Below are 19,272 nucleotides of genomic sequence, written 5' to 3' on the forward strand. Positions count from 1 at the left end.
CTTCTGAATGTAAGATTAATGCCCACTTGGGCGGTAACGCAGGCTACTCAATTGCTCACTTTTTCTTAATATGAGTTATTTAACTTGTTTCGCACATTGTTTAAGAACTTGTTATTTGTTATATCTGTCTATGCTGAATTATTAATTCGGCCCACTTGGGCATGATTTAGCGAGGACTAGCAGAGCAATGTTATTTTGCCTATGCTGAATTTTTGATTCTGCCCACTAGGGCATAACTTAGCAATGACAAGGAGAGCAATGTTATTTTGCTAAGCACATTATGTTGTGAGCATGAGCTTGTCGATAAAGTTTGTTTGATTCAAAAGTCTCGGCACAGAGCAGTATACTGAGCTGAATTACACGTAAAATTAATGAATTGTGCATAATTCAACCACAATCTGATTAATCACGTTTTATTATTCATTTGGCGAGTCATGTCCTGTAAAATACATCAATTGTTGATTTAAAATACGATGATAGTATTTCTACTATGTTTTTTGCACGTGACCGGCACTAGCACTTTAACTATGCCGAACAAACACAGTCTGTTGCCCGTGATAAAGGAGTGCGTGTAAACTCCGAAACGCGTCGGACCTAGTGTTAAATAAACACACCTTTGATTTGTGGCCTCGGCTCCAGTGCCTTCTTTCGTCCTGAAACCGGGAAAGTGAGACGCAGTGGATTTGTTGGTGATATATATATATATATATATATATATATATATACACACACACATATTATCTACTGGCGGTTATAGTTAGGACCTATTTTCCATAGGAAATCCGCAACATTCTATTCCCAATAAGTCTGGTGCCGGTTGACGAATCTTCACAAAATCTTCCAAACTTTTGGCCAGCTCTGCTCCGCTCCTACACTGAAAGTTTCGTGGTGATTCGTCAAGTGGGGGCCGAGAAAAAAGGGGGGTCCCAAAACACGTTTTCCCCATGCAATTTCCCATAGGATCTGTTGACGCAGCTACAGCCCGAACCGCTGAACGGAATGACACCAAATTTGGCAAAGAGGTAGTCCTCAGTTCAGACTTGTGCCTTTGCATAAATGGTGTGAATCTGTTCAGTAGTTCCTAAAAAAATTAGAGTTAAATGTACATATATATCTATGGCCTCGGAGGATCCGCGCACCCTATGCGCACCATGAGTGCACCCTCCCTGAACCGAGCGTGCACCCTCCCGATCGCACGCTGAATACTAATTGGCTGTCGAGTGTCTGTCTACATTCGAAACCAGGAACTGTTGGCGGCTATTTTCTGACTCGGTAGAAGCGAGGTTGATGAAGCAAGGGGAATACGTGTGTAAAACATATAAAGGGGGCAGAGTGGACCCCCTGTGGCCCCCCTTTTTTTTTTTTTTTTTAAACGGTGAAATGCGCGCAGGGTGCGCGCATCCTATCGCGTTTGGTGCACGGATCCTGTCCCGTTGGGTGCGCGGATCCAAGGAAATTTTTTTTCAAAAAAGACAAGAAATCATTGGTTGTATGACAACTTTCTACACTGAAAGGTAGGGTGTATATTTCTGTTTTTTAAACGCATGATTCTTATTGGTTCACAAAAACTGATTGAAAGGAACATTATATATGATAAGCTGATATGTTGAAAAGTCAAGCACACTTGCTGTCTTGTTTAGCAACATTGTGTGCTGAACTTGTGACCTGTGTGCTCAGTACAGTGTTCCATGACCTGTTTCTATGGTAACAGGCAGAAGGCAGATTGGGGGAAGGGTTGAAATGTATTTCATTTGGAAAGGGTTGAAATGTTTAACCAATAGAAATGTGTGTTTGCTTTTGAATTTATGTGTGAAGGATTGTGATTTGATGTTTACATGTATATTTGTGGAAAATTAAAGGGAAACTTTGCCAGAGGTGCATAGTGCAGAGATTCTGCATAAGAAAATCTGGTGTGTGACTGATATCTGGTGTGTGACTGATATACTTCTTAATCTACAAAACAACTTGAAAGGTGAGTTATTTAATTGTGAGGGGATTTATGTAGACTATTTTGATTTTAATCAGACTAATGTATTTCTCCTGCTAAAGTGTAGGGAGTACTTTTTTTCTCTACAATCTTATTGACAGTGTGTGTATGTAGAAACCATTCTGTGATAAGCATTTGTGTTTTTCATGTGTTTGCAGACAGATAACTGTGCTGTTTTTATATTTTGGTAGAATTAGAAACCAGTCATTGTTTATGAATTTGTGAAATGAGTTATGTTTCTATACTAAAATGTAGTACTCCTTCTAGATGAAGAAATGTGTTTTGGTATAGTGCAAGGGATAGTGTTGTTTGTCTAGAATCACACAGTGAGTATATGTGCATTTGGGAACCACTGTGAGAGAAGCATTTTGGCAACATCGTGTATTTGCTGACAGATAACTGTTGTTTTAAAACCTGTCATGTTGTCAAGTTTTAGTAGCATTAGAAGCAAGTCTTTGCTTATGCATTGATAAAATAAGTCATTCTTTGACACTAATGCTGTACTTTAATATGTAGATTGTGTGTAGTCTACTTACCCTTGCACAGTAGTGAATGAGTTTTTGTAAGCTGCTAGGGATAGTGTAGCTTGTCTAGAATCACACTGTGAGTCTGTGTGCATTTGGGAACCACTGTGAGAGAAGTATTTGGTAACATCGTGTATTTGCTGACAGATAACTGTTTTAAAACCTGTCTTGTTGTCAAGTTTTAGTAGCGTTAGAAGGCAGTTTTTGCTTATGCTTTGATTAAATGAGTCATGCTTTGACACTAATGTGCTGTACTTAAATATGTAGATTGTGTGCAGTACCCTTACCTCTTCTAGACTAGTGAATGAGTTTTGGTAAACTCCTAGGATAGTGTTGCTTGTCTAAAATCACACTGTGAGTCTGTGTGCATTTGGGTAAGGATTGTGATAGAATCATTTGGTAACATTGTGTATTTGCTGACAGATAACTCTTTTAAAACCGGCCATGTCGTCAAGTTTTAGTAGCTTTAGAAGCTATTCTATGCTTATGCATTGATAAAATGAGTCAGGGTTTGACACTAAAGTGCAGTACCATGTACTATTCTCTTCACTGTGCCAGAACTGAAAATGTAAAAGTTTTACTCAGGCACTGTCCTAGCAGTATAGTCTGATGATTTAGTCAGTTTCCAAGTACTCATGTTCTGAACCATACATTACCACATAGACTGCTTCAAATGTCTATGCAGTATGCATGCAGTCTTCTAACATACTATACACTTGTCTTTCACACCTTCAATTCCCTAGTCAGTATCCATACAGTCCAGCAAAGATCCTGTCACTCCCTTTGCACTCGTCTAGTGACCCATTCAGTACCAAGTACTAATCCATTCACTGTGTCAAAGGCCAACCACTTACAAATTCACCCAGGCACTCTCCTTGCTGTACTCTAATCATTCCGTCAGTACCCAAGTACTCATGCAGTGAGCAAGGCCTTAGCACATAGACTGCTTCAAATGCCTATTCACTATGGAGGCAGTCCTCTAATCACCTACACAGTTGTCTTTCACACCTTCAATTCCCCAATCAGTATTCATACACTTCTAGCAAACACCCTGTCACTCACCCAGTGTGTCTCCTTATAGTACTGTAATCATTCAGTCAGTTAGCATGTAGTCTTTTAGTGAGGTAGGCTTTAGGGCATGAACTGCTTCAAAGTAGTATGCACTATGCATGTAGTGTTTTAACCATCGTCACACTTGTGGTTCAGGGCTATAGTTTCTTAGTCAGTTGTGATATAAAATGTGTTTGTACAGTAATGGAATAGTATAAATTTGAAAGTTATTAATATACATTTATTTGTGATTCTATTTTACAGATACTGTTTTTCAACGTAAAAATAGAGAAATCATGCCAGAAAAAAAAGAAACTCAGAAAGGCGAAGGAGCAGGAGTGTTTCTCATCCGTTTGCACTCTTCTCATGCAAGATTGTTCGGATGAAGGGTCCTTAGGTGTTTCATCATACTTGCCGTGCCATACGAGTATTTCTTGTTAGGATCCCCTCGCGTAAGAACTTTTTTGCAAATCTTGCACGTGACCAAGGTGGGATTGGTCTTTGTTTGCCCCTCGGGAAAAGTAAAAAACTTCCACACCACTGAAGAAAAACGTTGTGGGCGTGGTGCCTTCTCCAAAAATGTATCCTCAGATTCGGCGAATATTTTAAAGCGGCAACATTTATAGTTTTTGTAAGTCAAACTTATAAAATGTTGTTAGCCGTAAGCATTTTATATATCTGTGATTTGTATCTTGTGGTATTTTGCTGAGAATAGCATGTTGGTTTTTTTTTAACCATCTTTCTGATTGGTTTTTATTTGCCCGCTGTTAAGTGATGAGTACGATTGAAATCACTATTTTTAGTGAAATTCAATATATTCTGAGAACAGCAAAAAAGGCAAACAAATTACTTTGTGGAAATTATGCTGTGTTGTAAAAAATGTATTATTACATGTTATAATTATTTTTTCCTTTTCTTTCACAGATCCAAATTTTAAAATAAGCAATTTATATGAATTTAGATTGCAATGAAAATCTGAAAAAAATGTATACCATTTTTTATTCCTATTACTGTGAAGGTAAGTTTAACTAAGTCTCAATATGCAGAATGAGGAGGTCTGCAAGAAGCTACAAAGTTGAAACACGTTTCTAAAAACACTCTGTTTATACCTATGTAGTTTTGAAATCTGACCATAATCAGATATCATGTGACCTGCAAAAAAAGAGATTTGAGGGGTTCATAATATTTCCCATTGTAGCTATTGAAGGACCACAATCATTTCAATCATTCTTCTTTGAACATCTTTGCAGACAAAACTCTGTGCTTACCTTCTATCATTCGCAAGGAATTTTAAAACCGGAAATATGTCACTTTTTGTAACATATTTATTGTGCAAGACACTCTTTCATATTTACAAAGAGAGGAAAAGGCACTCTGTGCACTTTATATACTCCATGTAAATACAACCTCATTATGTACACCACTTTGCGTTGAAAGGGTGTTGTGCATGATTGCACTGAATACTCATAGAACAAGACACATGTCTAGATTTATCATAAATCATAAATCTCGATATGTGTGTGAATGCTGCACCATTCTAAAAATGGTGTAGGAAAGCACAACAAGGAGATTTGTTTTCATTTCTCCACATTTTTATACTTCAATGCATGCAACAATGCTCAGCATACATTGAAAGAGAAAAATGCCTTTACTGATTGTTTTTGTGCAGGAAGGTGTGTCTTCCTGCACAAAAACAAACAGCACATGACACAGATATCCTTGCACTATGGTGCAAGGGTGCCTGTGTCACCACATGGCTGTAGTTTAAGCAGCCGTGCAGAGAGAAGCATAGATTTGCAACATATTTATGTACATATGTTGCATCCCTGTGCTTTGGAAGTACTACAGCACACTGCAGTTAAAGAGGTTACTGTGTGATGCTGCAGCACTTCCTCATAGTTCTGCACTTATACATTCACCATACGCTACTAATGTATTCATTCAGTCAATTACATACTACACATACATTCATCTAAACTTTCACACACTAACAAAGAAATGTAGCTCTTTGTTTAAACCAGGAAAGTTAGTTCTTACATGAACTTTTTTTTCTTCTTTTTTCTTTTTTTTTGTTTTTGGTTTTTCCAACAATTTTGTGATTTTTTCAGATTTTTTGGAGAAAAAAAACCCAAAAACAAAACAGGAGGAACCAAACAAAGAACTTCAGGGAACAATAATTTTTTTTTTTTTTTAAACTAGCAAATGTGACTTTCTTGCCGGCGGCAGATCAGATCGATCGACTGCTCACCGTAGCACAAAGTCGCATTGCACTTAGTGCAGAGCACTTTTAAATAATGAAATTGAGGACGGATGTCCAAGTTTTGGACTGATGGATGCACTCTTGAAGTTTTCGGCTGCGATGAGGTGGAAGGCGTAGGAGAAGGAGTGTTTCTCATCTGTTTATACTCTTCTCGTGCAAGATTGTTTGGATGAAGGGTCCTTAGGTGGTTCATCATACTAGCCGTGACGCACGATTATTTCTTGTTAGGATCCCCTCACTGCAGCACTCTTTTGCAAATCTTGCATGTGACCAAGGTGGCATTGGTCTTATTCTGCCCCTCGGGAAAAGTAAAAAATTTCCACACCACTGAAGAAAAACGTTCTTTGCGTGGTGCCTCCACCAAAAATTCATCCTCAGATGTATGAGGAGATGCAGGTGATGCCTGCTGCCCTGAAGCCATTTTTAGTTGAAAAAAGTTAGAGCTAAGTGTAAACTTAGTCTAAAAAATCTTCTTCTCTGCAAAGAGATGCTCCTCCAAAAAAGGTCAAAGAAGAATGATTGAATTGGGTGGGGTCTTTCAATAGTTAGAACAGGAAGTGTAATGAACCAATCAAATCTCTTTTTTTGCTGGTCACATGGGATCCGTGCACCCTGCGCATAGGCAGCACGCACCCAGCGCGCATCCGCGAAATTGAATAAAAATAAATTATAGGATTAGATGTAAAAATATATTAGTTTTAAGACTAGTTTAGAGTTTGTCTTCAATTAATATTCACATGAAATATATATATATATATGTTTTTTTAAATGTTACATATTCCGCGGGATCCGCGCACCTACCGTGTCATAGAGGCAGATGACGCATCGTGGAAGCGCGTAAACGTCGCGTTACGTACATCGAAAGTGTCGCGTATAGGCTGGGAGTCGCGTACCAGTCGCATTGCGAGCGCGCACTAAACATGTACCCAACGCATACCATGCGCGGATGCTAACGCGTAGGGATCGAGAACGGTGCGCATAGGGTGCGCGGATCCAAAAACATGGAAAAAATATATATAAAATAAAGTTTTGAACATATAGTTAAAGAAATATTTTTAAAAATATAAAAAAATATGTTTTAAAAACCCAATAAAAACAAATATTATTTTTTAAGTTTTTAAAAGAATTAATTAAATAAATAAATTTAAAAATGGTGATAAAAAGAATTTCAATAAAACATAATTAATGTAATTGACACACTGAATTTGACAAATATAGAAATCCAATGAAAATCATTAAACATGATATCTTTAGAGATAAGTTATAGATAGGAATTAGCATTTAAAAAACCTTTGAAATTCACTGAAAAAACCATAGGTTTCATGCACGTTATCGTTAGGAATTGGCATTTAAAAAACCTTTGAAATTCACTGAAAAAAACAAAGGTTTCAGAGGCGTTATAGTTAGGAATTGGCGTACGGTACGCGAAGGTGAAAAACCTTAAAAAAAATAAAAAAAAATACATAACTTAGCATTTAAAAAACCGTACAAATTCACTGAAAAAACCATAGGTTTCACACACGTTATAGTTAGGAGATAGCATTTAAAAAACCTTGCAAATTCACTTAAAAAACCATAGGTTTCACACATGTTATAGTTAGCTGGACATTTCACTCGTGAAAAACCATTGAAATTCCCCCGTTATAGTTAGTGCAGGCAACTATAACTCACGCGACCGCAATCCTCTGCTGATGACGTCAGATATTACATCACTGATGACATATGTGTCTTTCTGAAAAAAAAATATTTGAATATATGTATAGCTAAAAATTAATGGAAGAAGACATGGGTAAATAAGTGTCTAAATACAGTGATGTAATATCTGACATCATCAGCAGAGGATTGCGGTCGCGTGAGTTATAGTTGCCTGCACTAACTATAACGGGGGAATTTCAATGGTTTTCCACGAGTGAAATGTCCAGCTAACTATAACATGTGTGAAACCTATGGTTTTTTAAGTGAATATATATATATATATATATATATATATATATATATATACAACTGCTATTTTCCGTCACTGCCGCTGCTCTCAATACAGCAGGTGCCTCAGCTCGCGAAGACAGACTCGCACAAACACTGCAACATCTTGCAGAGAAACGCTGAGCACACCAGGCTTGAAGATTAGATAATTATTTCATTTTTCGGGCAACCATCGATAGAAAAAACTGACAAACGCGTTTCGGCCCACTGGCATTTGTCAATGTCAGTGAACCCATTCACCTTTTAACCAAAAGTAATATCCATTGGGTAGTTTGGTCGGTCTAGACATCGAAGAGGGACTCAACACATATGTTCCATTATTTTAGTGTCAAACATGGTGGCCATTTTGTAATGTGCAAGATGAATGCTTATATCAAACATACATCAGAGTTTTTGGACATTAAGTGACATGCCCACTGGACTCGTGTTCTCATTATTTATATTAATATTTAAAATTCATAAACAATCAATGAGTTTAAATAAAATTAAAATTAAACGATATGTCCTCCAGTCTTCTAATCTTATAAATTCATACGTTACATTGATTTAACATCCAATCTATAAAATTCATCAATTATTAAGTCCAAATTTTCTCAAATATCTATCAAGTGGAACACATTATACTTGGTCTCTAAACTCCAATCTTTATACTGAGAATCACGCCCTGAATGGGCATGCTCTTGATAAAGCATTCTATAACTACCATTAGCATAAAACATGGATAAACATTGGAAGGAAACCTAATCTATATATACATCAGTCTTAGTACATCGCTGGTTAGCTTAACGCATCTATTGAGGTAATGTGCATATGACCTGTTCTTATCCTATATGTGTCCACAGTTCTTCCTCACTGTTAAGACCCATTGGTGCCCTGGTTCTCAACTCCACAATGTACCTGGATTCCATCTGTCTCAAGAATCTAACTCTGTCTCCACCCCTTTCTTTGTGGGTCATCTGATTAATGCAGAAGAAACATAATCTGTCACTTCTGCTTGGTGCATCTCGGCGAAATGCCTCGCTACCGGATAGGTGTTGTCCTGATTGGTAATGGCTCTGGTATGCTCCAGAGCCTATTTCTTAGCCTGATGTATCATAGTGCCAATATATTTCTTGTCACAGGGACATATTAGGAAATAAACTTCAAAATCTGAATTGCAATTGAGCAATTTGTTTATTTTTCCCTTCTCTTTTTTGCCGGGGACTTCATAATATTTCACCTTTGTACTACTCCTGCACGCTTTGCATTTGGTGCAGAGATAGAAGCCAATAACTTCAGCCTTTCTCATGGGCCTATCCACATAGTGAGTGTGGACCAAAATGTCCTTCAGGAACACACTTTTCCTAAGGGAAATATCAGGTTTATTTGGTAGCACATTACCTAATATCATATATGTTTGGAGAATACTCCAATGTTTCTGTATAACTCCACGGATCTGATTGGACTCAGTGGATAAATTGAGTATCAACCTTACTTTTCCAGCTATATCGTCTCCTCCACACTTTTTCTGTTTATGAATTAAAAGATCCTTTATTTTTTTCTTGTGGACTCTCTTGTTTGCATCTTCCAATACTGTTCTTGAATACCCTCTGTCTCTAAATCTAATGAGGGCCTCTCTCTCTACTAAGATATAGTCAGTTGGTAGAGAGCAATTGCGCTTTACTCGCAGGAGTTCTCCGAATGGAATGCTATTCATAAGACTAAGTGGGTGTTCACTTTGTGCATGTAGCACAGTGTTACCAGCCATGGGTGTTTCTAAATATTCTCGTACACAATTTATTGTTGGAAACAAACACTGTGAGATCTAAAAACTGTACTTCTGTTTTGCTCATTTGGCTAGTACATTTCAAATTCAAGTCAAGTCATTATCATTCAAGATTGCAATATACTCTTTAGCCTCCAAGTGGGCACCTTGCCACACAATTAAAAAGATCATCGATGTATCCAGCCGAAAGGACTACTTTCTCAACCCACTGCTCATTATGCTCTGCCCAGGCCACGTGCTTCTCCACCAGCCTATGAACAAATTTGCATAACTAGGGGCAAAGCACATGCTAATGGCAGTCCTCTGTGTCTGCAAAAACAATTGCCCAGAAAACACAAAGATACTGTTCAAACAAAAGGAAGCGATTTGTAATAAAATCATATTGTGTAACTGATATTCCAATGCAGCAAAACCTTTTTTCAAGTATTATACAGGTATATTAACTGGTGATATCCAATATAATGAGCATAAAATCATCTTCCCACTGAATGTCCTGCACTAATCAAATGAAATCTGAGGTATCCTGAATAAGTGAACTCAAATCTTTGACCATAGGGAACAAGAAAGAATCCACGTAAGTTGAAGCTTTTTCGAAAAGGCTTCCTTTCGATGACACAATAGGATGTCCTGGTGGTCTATCTCTATCTTTGTGTACTTTTGGCAAGTGATAAATGTAGGCAAAATTGGATGGTCAACCATGATGAACTGATACTCTTCTTCTTCCAAACTTCCTTTGTCCCGCCAACTACTGAGCATCCTATGGAAGGCTTCAATGCTTTCATTGTATGACCCCCTATTCAACTTATGTAACTTTGCAAGTCTCCCAACAGTCGTGGTGCTTCCTCTTGTTATGTCTGTTTGTTTAACAGCACTACGTTTCCACCCTTATCTGAGGGTTTAATAACCAATGATGCATCATTTTGGAGCGAGAGGACTGCTTCCAATTGCTCTTTGGTAAGATTACATTTCCTGTTAGTTGTTTTTGATTGTATGGTTGTCCTCATTTTATCCAGTTCTTGGATCACTGCTTCACGGAAACAATCAATAGCATCAAAGGGAGTTCTAGGGATAAATCTAGATTTCAATTTTAATTTACTCCTCCCACTTTTCTGTTCGATGCCTATCTGGTCAAGAAATGTTGCCACATTACCAGTGTCCTGTCCCTGCGAGGTTGTTGATGATTCTTGCAACTTATGTAGCATTTGGAAAGTTTCCAGATCTCCCCCAGTTAACACATCTGTTGATGCCCCCATGTCGGTAGTTTCTATTGTTTTGTGTTTTGGATGCTGCATATGAAGCTTTTTTAATGTGAGGTTTGTTATAAACTAATAAAGGTCAATCCTCATCTCTGTATAGACCCATCCCTTGGTCGGCCAGAATGTTAAACCTTTTTGAAGAACAATGGATTCTATGGTGGTAATTTGACGGTCAGACAAGTTTACAATAGTAAGATTATTTGCCTCTACTTGCGAAAGTTGCCTCTCTTGCTCCTGGTGACATGTGCAAGCACTGCTTGATTTCCTTCCCTTAAACCTTGGCCTGGTCTTTCTCCTGCAGGTTCTGGGGGTTGTGACCTTTGCAGGTATTTTCGAGGCCTGGGTGGTAAATTCCGTTCTGCTCGCTGAATTTGCGGAATTTGGGTAATTTTGCGTTCCGCGAAGAACGCTGAATTGCCCAAAAATCTGCGTTCCGCGGCTTTGCCAAATTTTTTCCTTGTTCGCGTTCTCAAAATGCGTGCTCGCGAGATATTTCCCACCGAGCATGCAAACAGCGTTTGCGAACAGGAAAAATGCATCGCGAACTAGCAATTCTGCGTGTTCGCGGAATTTCTGAGTGCTCGCGGAGATTTTTTACCATTTCGTGGAGCTTTGCGTAGCGCGACTACGCAAATTCGCCCACCCCTAATATTTTCTCCTGGGAAAATTTGCCCCTCCACTCATGCTTTGCTCCTCTCGTTGTATCTGTTTCCGAGAGATCTGAATCAACTTCGGATTGTGAAGTATCTCCTACACCAGTCACTTTAAGGTTTCTTGTTGCTTGTAATATCTTGCTGGGGGCATCACATTTTTTTAGCAAAGGTCAATATTCTTCATAATTCATAGTCGCTTTGGTCACGGGCAAATTTGCTCGGCTTTTGCTGTTTTATATCATTTTCATGCACTATAAAGCGTGCTTTTATTTGTGGCCTGAGCCGATCAGATTGCTCTTTGTCGGAATTCGAAGTGATACTCTCCTCTATTTTCTATTTTCTGGATTTCTTCCAGCAGCTTGCATCTATCACTGTTAGTGGATTTAATTAGTATTTCCACCATGTCTTTCGTGGATTTAGTAGTGAATTACGCCTCTTCCCGTAAAAGATTAGGGTTGGAATTTTCATATGAAGGTATTGTATAGATTCTGAGATCTTTAGGGATCCTGTTCACATCCAAGTACCGTTGTAATGTAGTGGCCTCCCACCACTTCCCGATTTCTTTTTCATATGTTCTTTCTAATTTGACAAACAGTCCATTGAGGATATTGGGCCCTTTGAACATATTCTAACGTGGTTGCTGACAATTGGATTTATTATCAAATGTATCACCATCGATTAAGCCTTAACATTGCTACCGCCTTCTTTAATAGCTGTGATAAGTGGATGTCAAGTGTACTCTCTGGGGGCGGCTGTACCGGCGGCTCCGCATCCTCAGATTCGTCTCAGTCAAATTTACCATAGCCCGGTGGTGAACTGACAACTCTCCACGCACACTCAGCTTCGATGTGATGTCGCATCTGACGATTCGGCGAGTAAAATCCTTTATCTTGGAGTGATCATAGCAGTGGAGCAGGTGGCAAAAAATTACTTCAACTGCTATTTTCCAACACGGCTACCACTGTCAACACAGCGGGTGCCTCAGCTGGCTAGGACAGTCTCATGCAAACACGGCAACATCTTTCAGAGAAACACTGAGCACTCCATGCTTGAAGATTAGATAATTATTTGTTTTTTCGTGCAATCATCGATATAAAAAACTGACAAACGCGTTCCGGCTCCCTGGCCTTTGTCAATGTCAGTGAACCCCAGTGAGCAATCACCTTTTTAACCAAAAGTAAAATCCATTTGGCAGTTTGGTCGGTATAGATATCAAGAAGGACACAAAACATATGTTTTACTATTTTAGTCTCAAACATGGTGGCCATTGTGTAATGTGACTACCACCCGACTATATCGTAGCAGAGAGGGAGGCTCTAACTATATTTAGAGACAGAGGAAATTCAAGAACAGTATTGAAAGATGCGAGCAAAAAAGTCCACAAGAAAGAAAGACAGGATCTTTCAATTCATAAACAGAAAAAGTGTGGAGGAGACGATACAGATGGAAAAGTAAGGTTGATACTCAATTTATCTACTGAGTTTGGACAATCCCTGCTTGCTTTCTGTTTACTTCGGCCATTGTTTTAAAGAAAAATTCATCTACAATATTTCCTTTGTATGTTAATTTATCCAGGATACTCATTGTACTCCCTTTAGATACATCACTCAGGTATCACATGCTTGGCCAAATACCAACTGTTCATCTCTCAATCAAATAATATTTTGTCTGGCATATTTCCTAGTAAACGTGAACATTGTTCCCATTTTGTAATCGTTCAGGTCTCTAATGGATTTCCTCTGCTTTTTGTTCTTGTTCTCTTCCTCAGCTTTCTCCAGTTTTTTAATCATATTGACCAGACATGTATCTATCATATCTTATTTTGCATATTTCTTTAGTTACTCAAAGATGTCCTCCATTTCTTTCAATAGTCTCTCTCTATCGTTCCTTGCATACTTTTATAAGATCTGCATCATGCCCTTTGGGTATATTTCTAAATTCTCAGCCCATTCCTCAAGCATCTTGGAATTCAGATTTTCATAAGACAGGATAGTGAACAGGTAAGCTGTGAATGCTGTTTGGGAACATAACCCCAGCTCAAATGAATTACCCACAAAGCTGAAAATGGTGAAACAGTTGAAAAGCAAGTAATTTTGATGAGACCACTAAAAGATGGGTGTTCAAAGAGAAAATGGAAGTGGTGGCAATCTTGAGCAATCTAATGGTGACAACTAATGCTGTTAAATCAAGTGCATCTAATGCTTGTACCCCCAAACTGTCATGTGTCTTAGTTAGGCCCGGAGAGAAGCGCTGCCATTTTTCACCATGTACACATTTTCTAAGTTACCGTCTCTTTCACACTATGACTTTTAATACACATGTATGTGCGTTAGAATGTCAGATTAGTTTCTGTGAAAATTACACACCAACTGACAGACTGAAACAGACATTCACACAGATTAGTCACTCACCCATGCATTCACTAAGACACATTTAATCACTGACTTATACAGTCATCCACTAAATCATCCATTCAGACACTCATACACCCACTCATTCTTCAATACACCTTTGCGTATCTATAAATAACATTCTTAAACTTATAAAAATCACCTATTCTCTGGATGATGTCATCAGTGATGTCATCAGTGATGTAATTTGAGATGTCATCAGTGATGTCACTGACCATGTCATGAGGGATGTAATATGTGACGTCATCAGCAGTGCATTGCGGGGGAGTTATAGTTAGCTCAATTAACTATCACAGCCAAATTTCTCTGGTTTTGTACGAGTGAAATGTCCAACTAACTATAACGTCCCTGAAACTTGTGTTTTTTTCAGTGAATTTATAGGGTTTTTTAAATGTTCATTTCTAACTATAATGTCCCTAAAACCTATGGTTTTTCAGCGAATTTCAAAGGTTTTTTAAATGCTAATTACTAACTATAACTTCCCTGAAACCTATGGTTTTTTCAGTGGATTTCAAAGATTTTTTAAAATGCTAATTACTTACTATCTCGTTCCTGAAACCTATGTTTTTTTCAATGAATTTCTAAGGTTTTTTAAATGCTAATTTATAACTATAACATAGTAGTCACATTTGCAGAGTGGTGCAGAAAGGGGGCTGGGCCTCCGACCAGCGTTCAGGAATTCCGCTGCACAGGACTTACAGGAGGTACTAGGAGGGCTTCTTGGCCCCCAAAGTCCCTCAGGAGTAAAGTGGACTTCATCCCCCAACCCGCAGTGTGCCAGGGAGTGCCTTTGCAGAGAGGTGGAGAAAGGGCGCGTGGCCTCCGAAGACCTCTTTACAATACCACGATGTGGGACTTACTGGAGGCAACGGGTGGGGTAGTTGGTCCCCAAGGACAACCTTCGGGGCCAACTACCCCTGCTATTACCTCCAGTGAGTCCCACACAGCAGCATTGCCAAGTTCTCATGGCAGGCCATGCCACCTTTGCCCACTAGTCTGCAAACTCGCCCCCTGGTGAATTGCTGCTGGGGTTGTTAGTGGCCAACCAGCCTACCTGACACCTCCAGTAAGCCCCAGATAGTGGAGTTGCTGAGATGTGTACACAGGTCACACACCCTTTTTCTTCCACTCTGCAAATGCGTATCCTGGTGCGAGTTTGGTTTGGGGATGAAGTCGCCTTGCCTCCTAAGGGTCCCTGTGGGCCAACTAGCTCTCCTGTGATCTATAGTAAGCCCCACACAGCTGGATTGCTGAGAGTGGTCAAGGCCACACCCCATTTTTACACCCCTCTCCAAACGCGCCTCCTGGCGCACTGCTGCTCTGGGGATAAAGTCCGCTTTAGTCCTGAGGTCCTCAGGACACAAAAGAACCTCATCGCACCACCAGCAATGAGCCGAGAGGCTCGTTTGCAGAGTGGTGTAAAAAGGGGAGTGGCCTTGGACCACCTCTCAGCAATCCCACTGTGTGGGGCTTACTGGAGCTACCTGGTGTGCTAGTTGGCCCCTAAGGACCCTTAAGATTCTAGTAGACTTCAATCCGCAACCCAGAACACACCAGGAGGTGCTTTTGCAGAGTGGTGCAGGGAGGGGGTGGGGCCCTGGGGACCACTTTTTTTTAAATAAAAAGAAATGGAAAGGGGTCGCGGGGCATGGCCACATCTCAGCAATCCCACTGTGTGGGGCTTACTGGAGCTACCTGGTGTGCTAGTTGGCCCCTAAGGACCCTTAAGATTCTAGTAGACTTCAATCCGCAACCCAGAACACACCAGGAGGTGCTTTTGCAGAGTGGTGCAGGGAGGGGGTGGGGCCCTGGGGACCACTTTTTTTTAAATAAAAAGAAATGGAAAGGGGTCGCGGGGCATGGCCACATATTTAAAAAAAATATATATCCTTTTAAAGGAGGGGGACCGCACTGCCCACCACCTCAGGCCAATTTTGGCCCGGGGACCCCAGCCCCGGACTTATTTCTTTTTTTAAAATATATTCAAGAAGGGAGGGGGGCTGAGTGGCCTCCCTCTTGGACCATTTTTGGCCCCGGGCACCCCGTCCCATGGGGCATGGCCTCCGGTTGTGGACAGCAGGGGGAATACAATGCCACCGCTGTCCCTGCTGGCTCCCCGCCACCTTCAGGAGCAGGCATTGCTTTTGGGCAAAGGGAGCTGCTAACATGCAGCTCCCTTTGCCCAAAAGCAATTCTGCTTTGCTTCATAGAAGTGAGAGCAGGATTCCTGCTCTAGCTTCCACGAAGCAAAGCAGTGTTTGCTATGACAGGGCGGGAGCAATGACCGCCCTGCCATAACAAACTGCAATGTCCCAGAGGGGGACACCCCGGGACATTGCTGGAGCCTGGGGGGTTGTGGTCCCCAGGGCCAAGGAGGGCTCCACGAGGGGGGCCACGCGGCCCCCCTCCAACATATTTGTAAAGCCCCAGGGAGGTGGTGGTCCCTCGGGCCGGGGGTCCACTACGGACCCCAGTTTATTTGTTTAAATTCTGTTTATTGAAATCAAGTAAATCATACATACATGTCGCTTTAGTGATAACGAGGAGGGAGCATCACAGATTATGGGCATAATTCTACCCATCAAGGCAACCTCCTCCCACCAAACATGGTGAGTTGACATAAGGCATGATGTAGAGTCCTCCCGGGGCAAATGCGGCATGGCCAAAGAGCCTGTGTCTACGGAGGGCTCGTGAGGGGGGGTCAAAATAACGCTGCCCATATAGAGTCTAAACGTCCATTAAAAGGATGACATGGCAAAGTGAGCAGGCATGCAGTAAAAGCTAAATAACTGTAGCTCCAATATCCTGGATGTTATACCCACCCACAGGATAGCTATATCACATTGCGGCATTAGGAAACAATCTGTGCTTTGTAGAAAGCAAACAAGAACAACCAACAAAAGGAAGACAAAAGCAGAAAGGAGAGAGGAAAGAAAAGTACAAGAAGAAAAGAAATAAGTCGACAGAAGAAAAGGAGAGCCCCTTTCAAGCGGAGGAGGGGGGTAAAAAAGGGGGGAAGCCAACGTCAGGTGCGCCATGGGTATCTGGTGGTCAGAGTGGGGGCCAGTGAGCCCAGGAGTAGGAGGGACCCTCCCGTTAAGTTAGATAGGTCAGCTAGGAGACTCCGGCCTCCGGCTGGAGAGAAGGGTTCCAGGAAGTCCTCAAACAGTTGCAGGGCTCGTAACCTGGGGGGCATCAGGCGAGAGTGCTCAGTTTTAGTAAAGTGTCGTATCAGTGGTTGCCAAATACGTTCAAATCGGGTGTCCTTGTGATTAAGACGTGCCGTGAGTAGTTCGAGAGCCAGGACATCCCACAATCTCAGGAACCAAGCCGCTATGGGAGAGGATAGGGCCTCTTCCAGCAGGCAGCAATGGACTGTCTCGCCACCCCCAATAGGTGGAGGATCAGGTGCCATTCCGCCGTGGTCATAGCCTTAAGCGTGCCTGGTTTAATGCTCAAAATCATTAGTGATGGGAAAAGAGGGGCCGGTAGGACCTCCTTCCAAAACAGTGCAAGACCCGGGCAGGACCACCAGATGTGCAGTAAGTCCCCCTCGGCACTCTGGCATCTCCATCAGAGCGAAGGAGAGTTTGGGAACATCCGATGAAGGCGAGTGAGGGTATAGTACCATCCTGTCATCACTTTGTACGCTGATTCACGCTGGGGAGTACTATGATACACCTTCGGGATGTCCCTCCACAGGTGAGCCAACTCTGCCAGAGAAATATCAGCGGCCAAGTCAGACGCCCACCGCGTTTGGTATCCATGAGGTGGGAGTTGTTAGGAGTGCTGCAGGACAGAATAAGTTCTGGAGATCAGCTCCCTTGAACCGTCAAATCTGCGGACCAACGACTCGAAGGGGGTAAGCTGTCGGGTTGCCTCCCGGGTGTAAGCCGGAGAGCTAAGCCAATGTTACAACTGGTAATACTGCATGCACGCGGTTTCTGAGAGGCAAAAAGTCTGTTTGCACTGCTCAAAGGTGCGAGGGCAGTGCCCTGAAAGAAATCTTGGATGATACGGCGTCCCTCCACAGTCCAGGCATCAAAGGCAGGAGGCGCCAGGGCGGGGGGAACATAGGGTTGCGTGTTAAGGACGTATTCGGAGAAGGAAACATCGTGAGGCCCTGGGTCACCGCCAGCCTATCCCAGATCCCCAAGACCGTTCTTGTTGGAGTGGCTATGTAAGCACTACGGGGGCAGGCCTCTCGCGGGATCCAGGCAAGGTCCCATAAAGGCCGACAGGTCACCTTCCGATCCATATGAAACCAATGCTTCCCACTCTAAGGGACAATCCATTCAGTAATGAACCAAAGATGATAGGTCCAATAGTATTCCAACAGGTTAGGGCAAGCAAGACCCCCCCCGCGATCTAGGAAGCATAAGAATTTTGTGAGAGAATCGAGGACGTGATTTTCCCCAGATGAATTTAGTGAAATCACGCTGGAGGGCCAGAATGTCCATTTGTGGTATGGGGGTAGGAAGAGATTGAAAAAGGTAGAGAATTTTGGGAAAGGAGGGACATTTTAATGGTGTTAAGTCGCCCCAACCATGCCAGGGGAAGACCTTCTCACCTAGGTATATAATCCCGAATGGACTTCCTATATCTGGGCCAGTTAGCCGAAGTTCAAGACGTCAGTGTAGGAGTGAGTTCCAGGCCGAGGTAGCAAATCGAGACGTCAGTCCATTGCACTGGGTCCCGCAGTCCCTGAACCTTCGGGGCCGGGAGCGTAAGATTGAGGGCATGGGATTTGGCGAGGTTGATTCGATATACGGAGGCGGCTTCAAAAGGTCCCCGGAAGCATTGCCACCGCTGGAAGAGAGGTCGAAGGGGAAGACAAAGACAGGAGAAGGTCACCAGCAAAGAGGAAGGCTTTATGCTCTATGCCAGCCATAGGTACGCCACGGATATCTTGGTTACGACGTATAGCGATAGCTACGGGCTCAACCGCAAGGGCGAATAAGAGGGAGGAGAGGGGATACCCCTGTCTGGTACTGTGGTGAATGGGGATGGGGCTGTTAAGGAGCCATTAAACCGAATGCGAGTGATAGGATGTCGCATAAGGAGCCATCAGTTTAGAGATCATCCCCGGGCCCAGGCCGACCTTCTGAAGAACTGCCGTAAGGAAGCCCCAATCAACACAGTCAAAGGCCTTTTCGGCGTCAAGGTGTGGTAAATAATTTAATTACCGGGACTTAATTTGATGCGGAAAATCTATAACAATAGCTCAGTAAAATAAGAGGCAGAATCCGTGGTATTAGAGGTTCGGAACGGGCTTTATTCCATAATCAATTTAAATCGATGAGCTCCAGATTCCATCACCACGAAGGTTCAGGAAGTGAAGACCGTACTTTATTGATAGGTAATCATTTTTATACAATAGGCA

This window comes from Triturus cristatus, chromosome 2_1 (assembly GCF_964204655.1).
Source record: "Triturus cristatus chromosome 2_1, aTriCri1.1, whole genome shotgun sequence".
Lineage (NCBI taxonomy): Eukaryota > Metazoa > Chordata > Amphibia > Caudata > Salamandridae > Triturus > Triturus cristatus.